Source organism: Megalops cyprinoides, chromosome 3 (assembly GCF_013368585.1).
Source record: "Megalops cyprinoides isolate fMegCyp1 chromosome 3, fMegCyp1.pri, whole genome shotgun sequence".
Classification (NCBI taxonomy): Eukaryota; Metazoa; Chordata; class Actinopteri; order Elopiformes; family Megalopidae; genus Megalops; species Megalops cyprinoides.
This window is the reverse complement of record NC_050585.1, coordinates 30,910,158-30,920,972: the sequence shown is the minus strand read 5'-3', so window position 1 is coordinate 30,920,972 and position 10,815 is coordinate 30,910,158.

Genomic DNA, 10,815 nt, shown 5'->3' with positions numbered 1-10,815 from the left:
CTATCTTCTGGGATAGTGTCTTCTATTGAAATCCGGACATGTGTAGACAGATGTTTTTAGGTATTACAGCCTGAACATTTGCTAATATAGTCATTGATTATATGACCGCATGCCAAAATTCACTTCTAATACATGAGATCTTACTGATGTTTCATTAACCTGTGTTTAAGGAGTTGAAAGAAAATGATTTTTACTGTTATTGGGTGTGATTACCTTCACCACAAACTTCCCTTATGAAGTTTATCGACCTTTCCACTCGATTGCCAGATGTAATTATATAATGATACCTTATGGGCCCTTTGGCTGTCCTCTACAACACAGTGTGAGCATGGACAAATAGCAGGTGCTAACAGTAAACCTCAATGTAAGGAGACAAATGACAACAGGCCCTCCACCAAGTGTTTACCACAGCAGTATCTCATCCACCGGAGCCCACAGTGTAGGAGGGCTCTGTTCAGAAGCTGTCTTACCAGGCTGTGGCACTGTGACTGCCAAGTTCAGCCACACAAGAGCAGGTGAGCTGATGTCCTCCAGCGGGTGCTTAGGGGACATCAGCACCATGGACGGAGAGTATCAGAGCACATGAGCATCTACAGGACCAAGGACAGTGGCCTGCTACCCGTGAAATTGACTAGTCTTCTACAAGTCTCTCTTCCTTCAAACTCCTCTAGAGCCATGCAGGGGGCATCTGATTGGACACGAATACTAAACTATGAGAAATGGGGGGAAAGGCCTCACCATTGGACACCAGAATTGAATCATTTCATGATAAAAGTATTTGATGTTGAAGTAGAACCTGAAAAAGTTGAAAAATCTACACAAAATTAAATCACCAGCTTAACCATTCAACCATGCATGAAGCTTAAATATTAATGTTGTCTGTATAAACAATATCAATATGATTCAGGCAGGTCTGCCTCACATATGATTCTGTATTGCAAGTATGACAAAAGAGCTGTTACATGCTTATGGCAGATGTTAAACCGATTCCCATTGTCCTTGCCTTGTTGTAAGTTATTATTTCATTGCCTGATATCAAGTATTTTTTACTAGCTGTAAATTCAATGTGTGATATCAACTACTATATAGCCAATCCATGTACTTAATTAATCATTTGTTAGTGTGTTTGACTTGTGCATTGTTTTAGCATTCTGTCTAACTGACTGATATGTCTTGGTTAGACCATCTTAGGTTCTCTAAATGGTAAAGTCATGATGGTGAAACCTATGAATACTGTATTACGTAGGCAGTGCTTTGTGCTCTGGTAACTGCAGTTAGTTATTCAAAGAGACATATTTATTCCCACTTGTGGCTGATGACCATACTCCTGTAATTGCCTTGTGATTTATAATTCATTTCCACTAGGGACTTCCTTCGAGGGTTAATTTACTAAAATAAACGCTAATGTTGATGGACCAGTGAAATACACTTAGATATGCTGGCCATGTTATAGCAGAATTTGTCAGTGTTCTCTTTATGGTATCTAGTGGGCCTTTCTGATATCCATAATAAATTGAGATCATAGATGGGAAGCAAGCATAAGCTGTGATATCAGTTCTAAACACCTTTACGTTGTAATGAAATGAACCACAGGGAGAGGCAGTCTGCTTCAGGGCAAATCATCCTTTGTTTGAGGGAATCTATATTTCAGGAATCTCTCACACCTCTCTAAATAAAAAGGATGATTACCAAGTGTATTTCTGTTCTTGGATAAATAACATAATACTACAACAACCTGCCATCCCAAAAGGAAGGTCTGGTGTCTCAGCTGTTAAAGGTGTGATCCAGCTGACCAATGTGTCACTGAGAGAGACAGTGTCTCAACAGCCAGCTTTCCCCCCCAAACAGCAAAGCTCTTTTGCTATCTAATTGATCAGCTGTGCAGAAAGAAGTGCATTAGGATACAATGACACTGGAGATCAAAGTACAAAAGAATGATATTGATGGGGCATTTGGTTCTGTGAGTTGAGACATCGCCCCTTTGCATTAATGCTGTAAGCCTGGGGTCTGAAAGGGTAGAGGAAGCACATAGCAATTTCTTTGATTAGTGCAATTTACAAATTACACAGTTCCTACCCCCTGCCTTCCCCCCAAATGGCAGCATTTGTCACACTCTTTTCACTTACGAGATTACAAATTCAAATATATAAATAAATAAACATGCTTAATGTATCTCCCTACATAAATAACCTCACATTGGCTTGCATAAACTAGGCATATATATGCTGTTTGCATCAACCAAGGCAATGTGTTCTGAAATGAAAACTGTCTCACTTTACAAATACTTTAAGCACTGATAGAATTTGAATCAGTGAAAGAGTTATGCCATCCTGGATTGTTTAATCAGTTTAAGACAACGACAGAAGGCTTTAGCAGAATGAGGAATCTCATTTTAATTGTTTCCATAATAGCTTGCTTTTAATATGTTTGTGCGCCCATTGAAGAATCAAATAATAAAATGTGGGCCAGATTAAGCGTGTATTATTTAGGGTGGAGGAAATACAAAATGTTTAGGAAATTCACAGTAGTTTTGTCTTCCCCATTTAAAGTGTTTGTTTACTCTTGAATTGGCAGCAGCTGGTTATGGAAATGCAGTCTATCTTTCTAACAAGTACAAATGAGTCAGAGAGTGATTTAATATGCAGATACTGTACATTCCAAAGCCTGACGGTTTAATCATTGTAAAAGTGACAGATTTCTCTGGTAGGATAGGCAGGTTGATGAATTATGTCCTGGAATGTAATTTGCATACATAAATAGGGTTTGAGAACCTAGAGTGTGCAGATGTTGAGTAAAAATAGATGCAAAGCTAGCAAAATTCATGTTTATGTTAACTAAAGTGCATATGAAACTTATGCAAAAATGGCTTCAGGTACAGGTACAGTTATTCACAGAGACATGTGAATGACATCACTGAGAGTTACAGAGGGCCTTATATAAACCTAAAACTATCATAATCAATTTACCTCAGAACCTCTAACAAGGTTACATTGTAAAGCATCACTGGTCTCTGGTCAGCTGGGTGCACTTTGCTGGGAGTGATTTTACTCTGAAAATGCTATTCCCTTCCTCTCCTAGTTCATACTCCAATAATGTATCTTGTATGTAGATGAATCATCTGAATTTTGTGTCAGAATGTATCATTGCCAGGAATCTCAACAGCACCGCCCTCTGAGGTATACAGACTTTACGTTATGGGAGAAAGAAAGGGTGGTAGCCTTGACTATTTTGAGATGCTGTTTTGAGTGTTGAACTTGTTGTTTTCGATCCTGCATGCATAGTGTGAGTGGGATTGTTTTTTGGTGAAGGGCATACAGAAAAAAATTTTCCATTCTTTTGGTCAATGGCAAAAAAAGGAAATTGTACTGTGGTTTTGTCAGGTCGTATTTGGGTCTGACTGTCCACTCCTCCTGGCAAGGTCAGCATGCTGGCAGAGTCAGCAGTATGCCCAGTTTTTTTACTCCCTGGTCAGAAGGGTGGATGGGCCGCAATGCTCTCCCCTCACAAGCTCTCAAGCTCTCTCTAATGCGCCAAACCTGTCCTTTGATGTCTCCTCTTGAAAAACGCATAGAGTCTCACACAACGTTTTTCGGCAGAATGAATGAACGTATTCATGCTTTTGGTCTGCTGCGGGGGAAGAATTTTTACTTTTTTTCCCCCAGGTTCTGTTTCTAAAGCTCTCGTAATCTCTGTGCGAGCTGAGCAGACATATCTTAGTCCACACGGCTGAGATTGTCTTTGAAGTGATGTGAAGGAAATGAAAAAACATTTGTCTGTTAGGTGCTGGCCTTCGCCCCACAAGAACTGAATGAAAGGGAATTTTTCACAATGCCCGCAAATTTTCGTGGATAAATTGTGTCGTTGATGTGCCCTTTTACTTTATGGCAGCCTGCGGCTGCAACCCTTTCAAACAGCATGGGGGTGAGATCAGCATTTACGTATGGGAGAGCACTTTGTGTGAATGGGAATCAGCCTGTTTATAAGGCTGCAAGGTTCCTGAGCCAGCATCCAGTCAAGAAAAAGCACACAAGCTTTTGCCTTTTTTTGAATGATTAAAAAGAATGTAAGTGGGAATTTTCTTGGGGCTCAGACAATTTAGGTGCACCCCATTAGAAAATTATTATATGTGGCTGGCTGGTAGTTATTTGTGCATTTCAATTCTGTATCCTTTGAGATGCCAGTGGTAGGAAATGGCTAATTTTACCTGGAATCTGTCTGGGAAGGGCATTAAATATTGGCTTCTTATGTTGCAGTGTGAACCTTTAAAACTGCTCAACTTTTCAAAATGTCTCTTTCCTAGGGAGAATTTGGTTCAATGTATACTACACATCAAGGCCACATTGGCCACTGTTTGTCAATTAAAAACAATTGTAATTGCCATAACTAATTGACAGTTTCTTTGAAAACACCTCTACATTGAATCACATCTTGGTTTCCTTCATTTTTAAATATACCTTAAGCTTAGATGTGCAGCCTAGTAATTATTTTATTCATTGTGATGAAGTTGAAAAGATAGTGAACCTTGATTCTCTATTAAATAAACATTATCAGCTTGGAGACTCCCATTTTCAAGATGTGTATCAAGAAAAAATCCCTGGAGCTGTTGAATCTACATTCACGATGAAATAAAACCTTTGGCAAAATTCTTAAGAAAACAAGGCGTTCCTTCTTGAAGTGTGTTTTTAACATTTCATTCACCACCAGGATGACCACCTGCTTGATCCTAATCAGTTGGTTGTACTGGTTCCAATTTTTCATTTCTACAGTAACAGCACTATTGCAGATTTTGTGAGTTTGTGTTTGTTACATCAGCAGAACTTCCAGGGGCGACTGCCTGCCTCTGGCTGTGTGCCCCTCACAGAGACACACAGTACAGCTCTCCAAACTAATTACTGGAGAAAAAGAAATCTCTCCAAAACATACAGCTCAGACATGCAGCTAAAATAAAGGAAAGTAACTGTCCAAATTTCAGAGACACTTAAAGGTTGGTAATGGGCAGGTAATGATTTTAGCACAATTATAGGTGATAGGTAATAGGTGGAAATGAGTAAGTGCATTTGTGATTGCATTTGTGACTTGGGTACCCCTTAATTGAAATGTTCCAACAACAAATTTCTGCTTATTTCCACCATAAAAAGGCCACAGTGAATTCAGGAGGAAGCTTCAGATTTGTTGTATGTGGTGTTATACTGAGATGTGAATGCTCTACTGTAAAACTGCTAGTTTACAGGAAAGGAGGTCCCTAATTATCCCTTGCATACATTAATCTCATTTAATTAAACACACAGTAACTAATGTTTTTGTAATTATACACTCTCATTAGCCTTTCTTAGCAACTTCCTTTTGCACTAAACATAACACAGCGTGCTAAGCATATACCCAGTTTGAAATATATTTAATATATTAATATGTTATTCCTTTGTATTTATATTTCAGTGAATTCAGTGCTGCAATAATTCCTTGTATACAGAAGCAGACAAAGCAAGTAAGTCTTTCTTCTGCAGAATTTTTAGCCAAATAATCTGTATTTGGACTCTATATACAGAATGAGCCAAAAGGGTTGGTGTGGATGCTTTGACACAAGTGTGCACTGAGATGCTAAAGCATACAGGGGGGAGACAGTGTAGCATAGTGGTTAAGGAGCAGGACTCGTAACTGAAAGGTTGCTGGTTCGATCCCCGCTGGGACACTGCTGCTGTAACCTTGGGCAAGGTACTTAGCCCACAGTTGCCTTAGTAAATATCCAGCTGTATAAACAGAAAACATTATAAAACAACTGTATCCTATGTAAAAGCATCTGCCAAATGAATAAATGTGAATGCAAATACAGGGCTGGGGCAATGGAGAAATTTCTTTTTTCAACTGAACAATGGAAACCAGGTATTCTGTAATCTTAACTGAATCTGGATAACTACTGGGGTTGGCTTGTTTTACAGCAGACGTTGATCGCTTTACTTCCTATTTGGATTCTTTGAACATTAAATTTAGTTCAACTAAACTAAAAATATGTCTGTCCATGGAACCCACTAAATTGTCACAAAAGATTTTAAAATTCTGCAATACATCATGTGTAAAGGTACAGTGCACACCTCTATCTGAAAACTAGTCAAGGTATTGCACTATTCAGTCTTGTCAGTTGAGTAATGATACAGATGACATTTGCTGCAAAGAAACTGCTAGCATTCTGTTGTTGATACTTTTGTGCTGTTCATGACATTTTCATGTGGTCTCAGCACCTTCCTGCCATGCAGTCTCACCCAGTACACCTGGGCCCCAGAACTGCTTGAATACTGCTAGCCAGCATTTAATGTCACTTTGTGAAATAAATGCGAGGAATCTTTTCATCTCTAATGTCAGCTCCGCTCCTCTGACTGGCTCAAACCGAGCGAACTGAGAGACAATGGAATGCCGTCAGTGGCGGGTATCCAGAAAAGCGACAATTCGAGATGCATTGGAAAGAGTGAGCAGTGTGCTGGGTCCCAGATCTTCAGTGTCGGTTTAATACTTAAACCATCCTTCACTTTGCCCGTATTGCTTGTCATCCAGCTGTGTTAAGCTGAAGCATGAGGGGTCGTCCTCAAAGAGAATGCTGTGATTTCACAGAACATCTGTGCGGCCATGCATCATTTTCATGGTAGGTTTTGTCACCTCCCAGAAAAGAGACTGAGTACCCTGACCTCTCTGCCAACCCCATTCACTCCTCCCTATGACTACAAATCAGAACCAAGTGTGTACATAAAAGATGACAGGCGTAAGCTCACTGGAAGTGGCTCACCGCAGGTGTCATTTTGATGCGCGAACAGCATGCACGTTCATATCTAACCTTTCCCATGTAGAAAGCAGGGAAGGTGGGGAGGGGAGGGCAGCGCAACTGCAATGGAGCATTACGCAATAGTACACAGGAGAGTGGCACCTTCATTACTGGGATCTTGGCGGGAGCACTCGCTGGTGGGTTGGTGGGCTCGTGTCCTTATTGGAGCTGAGGTTGGCATTTCTACTGCTCCATGCCCTCTCCCAGTCCTGCTGTGATGTAAATGCCTCAAATATGAATAGAAAGTGTCTCTGCTGACCAGACAGGCACTTTTTTCATCACTTGGAAACACATATGTTAGCACGTCGCAGGCTTCTTTGATGCATTTTTCTGCTTTTTCAAAGGTTTGCATCAAGAATCTGACCTGTGCACAATTAATGGGTGATTGTTGGATTTATTGCCATTGTGGGGGGAAGATTAATTGTTTCCTTCAGCATCATTGGCTGTCAAAGATCTACAGAAGCACTCAGCCTTTGAAAGATGTTGTTATTGCAAGACAAGCTATTATATGGAATTACAGATTTAAAAGCACATGATGCACCGGCTTGTCAATGGTGAATGACTAATGACAGATGGACATATTTTCTGTTTTTCTTTTCTGGGAAACCACAGTTCACATTGGGAAAGTGAAGGCATCATGTTGCAGGAGCCGAAGAATTATGGAAGGCTGAATAATTTTATATGTCGGAAACAATGTGAAAACATAAAAAACAAACTAAGGCGAACAACTTTTTATGTTGATGTTTGTAGGCCAGCCAATCCAGGGTAATACTTAATTTCTGACAGACAGAATGTGATGGATTTATATTTTTATGTCTGTTACACCTTGTTCCTCAGCCTTAAAAATAACATCAGAAACATTGAAGGGTAACTGGAGCACACAAATGCCTTTTTCTAAAAGATTTGCTAAAAGGCAAGATTGAACATAAATTCAATTAGTCTGTTAGAAGTCTTGCTCCAAATACCCTGCCTCCTTGGGGTGATGCACTCCCAAAACTTACTTCAGTACAGCGTGCACTTCAAACTGAAAAGTTTATCCCAAAGATTTGACAAAATAAATAATTGGTAGAGCGCGCCTCCTGATGATCTGGACTAAGCTTTGAGGCCTGACCTGGTTAGCTGGGCTCGATCAAAGTGCTGTGCGCTTCAGCTGAGTCTTTCACACAATGGGAACGATGCCTATCCCTCTAACTACGCCAGGCAAAGGCACTACTCCTTTCATCTATATATAACCAGCCAATTTTCTACAAGATTCTCAGGGTCCTGTTCCCTCTCTGAAGACCGCTGAGCTGTCAACGTGCCATTATTTTTCAAATGAAAGCTTTTTGTTTCCCCTCGCAGATGTTATTGTAATATAGGATTTTGGAAATAATGGAACATGGAAAAACGATGCAGTTTGAAGCAGATTTTTATGATGGAAACAAACCTGTATATTACTCAGTGTGTTTTGGTGTGGGAGACCTAGCTAAGGATTTAGAGACTAACTACAGCAGACGATCATTACAAAGGCTTGCCTGAATTCAAGATTTACACTTACCCATTACCCAGTTTCTGTGAGACATGATAAATCATCCAACAGAACTGTATGAAAAATCCGTAAGGTAATATGATGACTATTACAATACATACACATCATTTCTACATTGTAAATAACCTGTATCAAACATTATATATTTATTGATTATCATATATACAGTGCCTTACAAAAGTATTCAGATCCTTGACCAATTCTCACATTTTACTGAATTACAAATGATACACTGAAATTTTGTTCTCTGTGATATTTTATTTAAAAACACTGAAACCCAAACTTAATTATTTTAAGGTGACATTAGATTTATGTGAGAAAATATTTAACACATCTTCATATATTACCAGCCATTTAATTTTACATTTAACTTTGTCTCACAATGTTGTATGCACTTCAGACAAACTGCCGTTGAACCTATGAATCTCAGTAAGGTTACACATTTTCAAAAACGCAGCCTTAGGAAATACATCTTCATAGCCAGCCTGTCAATTCTCAGCATGCCTTCTGCTTTCACTGACCACTGTGCGAGGGAAGGGACTGCATAGAATATAAACCTAATCGAATGAAAAGTCTCGTGTCATGTGCACTTACCCTCCACATTTATATCACTAGACCTTTTTGCCCAGTGATGGCCTTGTCTGCCCACTGTGTCATTATATGAGCACGGTGAGAGGATCCACTTTACCTTTTTACAAAGGGGATAGGTGAGCTTACATCAAGGAATAAAGTGGACCCCCGCCCCCAATGTAATGTTCCTCCCCCTGTTAGCACTAATGTTCCGAAATACAGGTTGTTGAAAGGGCAGCCCACATCAGACATCTGTAACAGACAGCGTTTGTCTGAATGTGTCGGGGAGCTGAGAGCATCACTGTGTAAGTGCATAGCAGGAGTGTACCCCCGTAGGTTCTCCATTTGACATCATGGGGTGGGGATGGGGGTGGGGTGGCGGGGGGGAATGGGGGATGTAATAGAAATCTCTCACACTTCATATAATTGGAGGGCCCTCAACTGATGCCAAGGTGCAATCTCGCTATCTCATTTTCTCGATAAAGGACACAATTTTCCTCACTGTTTCGACACACAGCTCAGGATTGCTCTCCAGTGTGATTCATAACACAGTGATCTGGAGCCAGCTGTCAGTCCCTTAAGGTGAAAGCGTGACATTTTCTTTGCCCAAAGGTGTGGCGCAGAGGATATTGCAGTCTCTCAGTGAGTTGCATTGTCCAAACATTATTCTTATAACTGCAATATTGTAGATGAGGTTTTCTCTGTGACTTGATTACAGATTCACAATATTTTCATCAAGTAACACAGCCTACCCCAGCACCTCTGTTATTGCTTTCTTTTTTCAATAGCCTCTTTGTATGAGACTCTGACCTGTCTCACCAGGTTGTAATCTTGCATCAAGCACAATATTTATTACATTTTATTTTCTAAAATCTTGCATATATCAGTATATTGTGAAGATAGTTTTATTTACAATTTTAATCTTAGTAGTCTTGCATAATACTCTATCAGCATTTGTAGTTCTTGTCAAAGATATTTGATTAGTTGAAAACACTTTAATTCCATGCGTCTTGTTTAATATATCTGGACTAAGCACCAATAATGCAGTTAGATTCAGGGATAGTGTTTTATTTCATTAAGCATGGCAGTTTTTTGTTAACAATAGTTTTAACAGTCATTTTATAGTTGCAACTTAGCCAGGTTATGTACTCCACAAACTATCTTTAATTGCCCTGCATGGCTAAGCAACTGTAAATGTAGTACTATTTTGAGGCAACTGTAAATGTAGTACTGTAGAGGCTGAGTGCATGAGATTTACAGTCAGGCTGTGGATTTTAAAGGAGCTGCTACTGAGCTGCTTTCCAGGATTTCACCACTTTAGGAAAAGGTCTGCCATCTTGCTTATTCGAAAGGATGAGGAAAGAGTGAGTCTTCCTCACAAGGAGAATAGTGTCTTTATTCAATAACAATGACAAAGAAAAAGTAAACAGGCATCTGTTGACACTCTGCAGACACATTTTCCAACACGGAGAAGCACACTGCTACAACGTGTAGTTACCTCTGGCAAATAGAGGCCTCCTGCTGTCAGCCTACACAAAAGGAAATTATGCATTAACAGCCAGTGGGATCATCATAAACCTCTGAGCAATTTGTGAACAGAAAATATAACTATATTCGCATTCTGTGGATGGCGGCTGAAAGCACAGTTGAGCAAATAAAGTTGAGAACCCCTCAAGAGCCTATTAATGTAATCTAGGCCAGTATTACATATTAGAAATTCCTGCAGCCAGTCCCCTGACCACATTTCTTTACAATTCTTATTTAGAAACTTTTCCTGCCAGTTCTGCATTAACCTCTGTATCTCCTCTTCAAAGAGCAGGCAGATGACAGTTAAAATCAGCCCCATCTGTCATTCAGAGTTTTGCCAGGGCTGCATATCCTTTTACATAGAAATGAGAACTGTTGC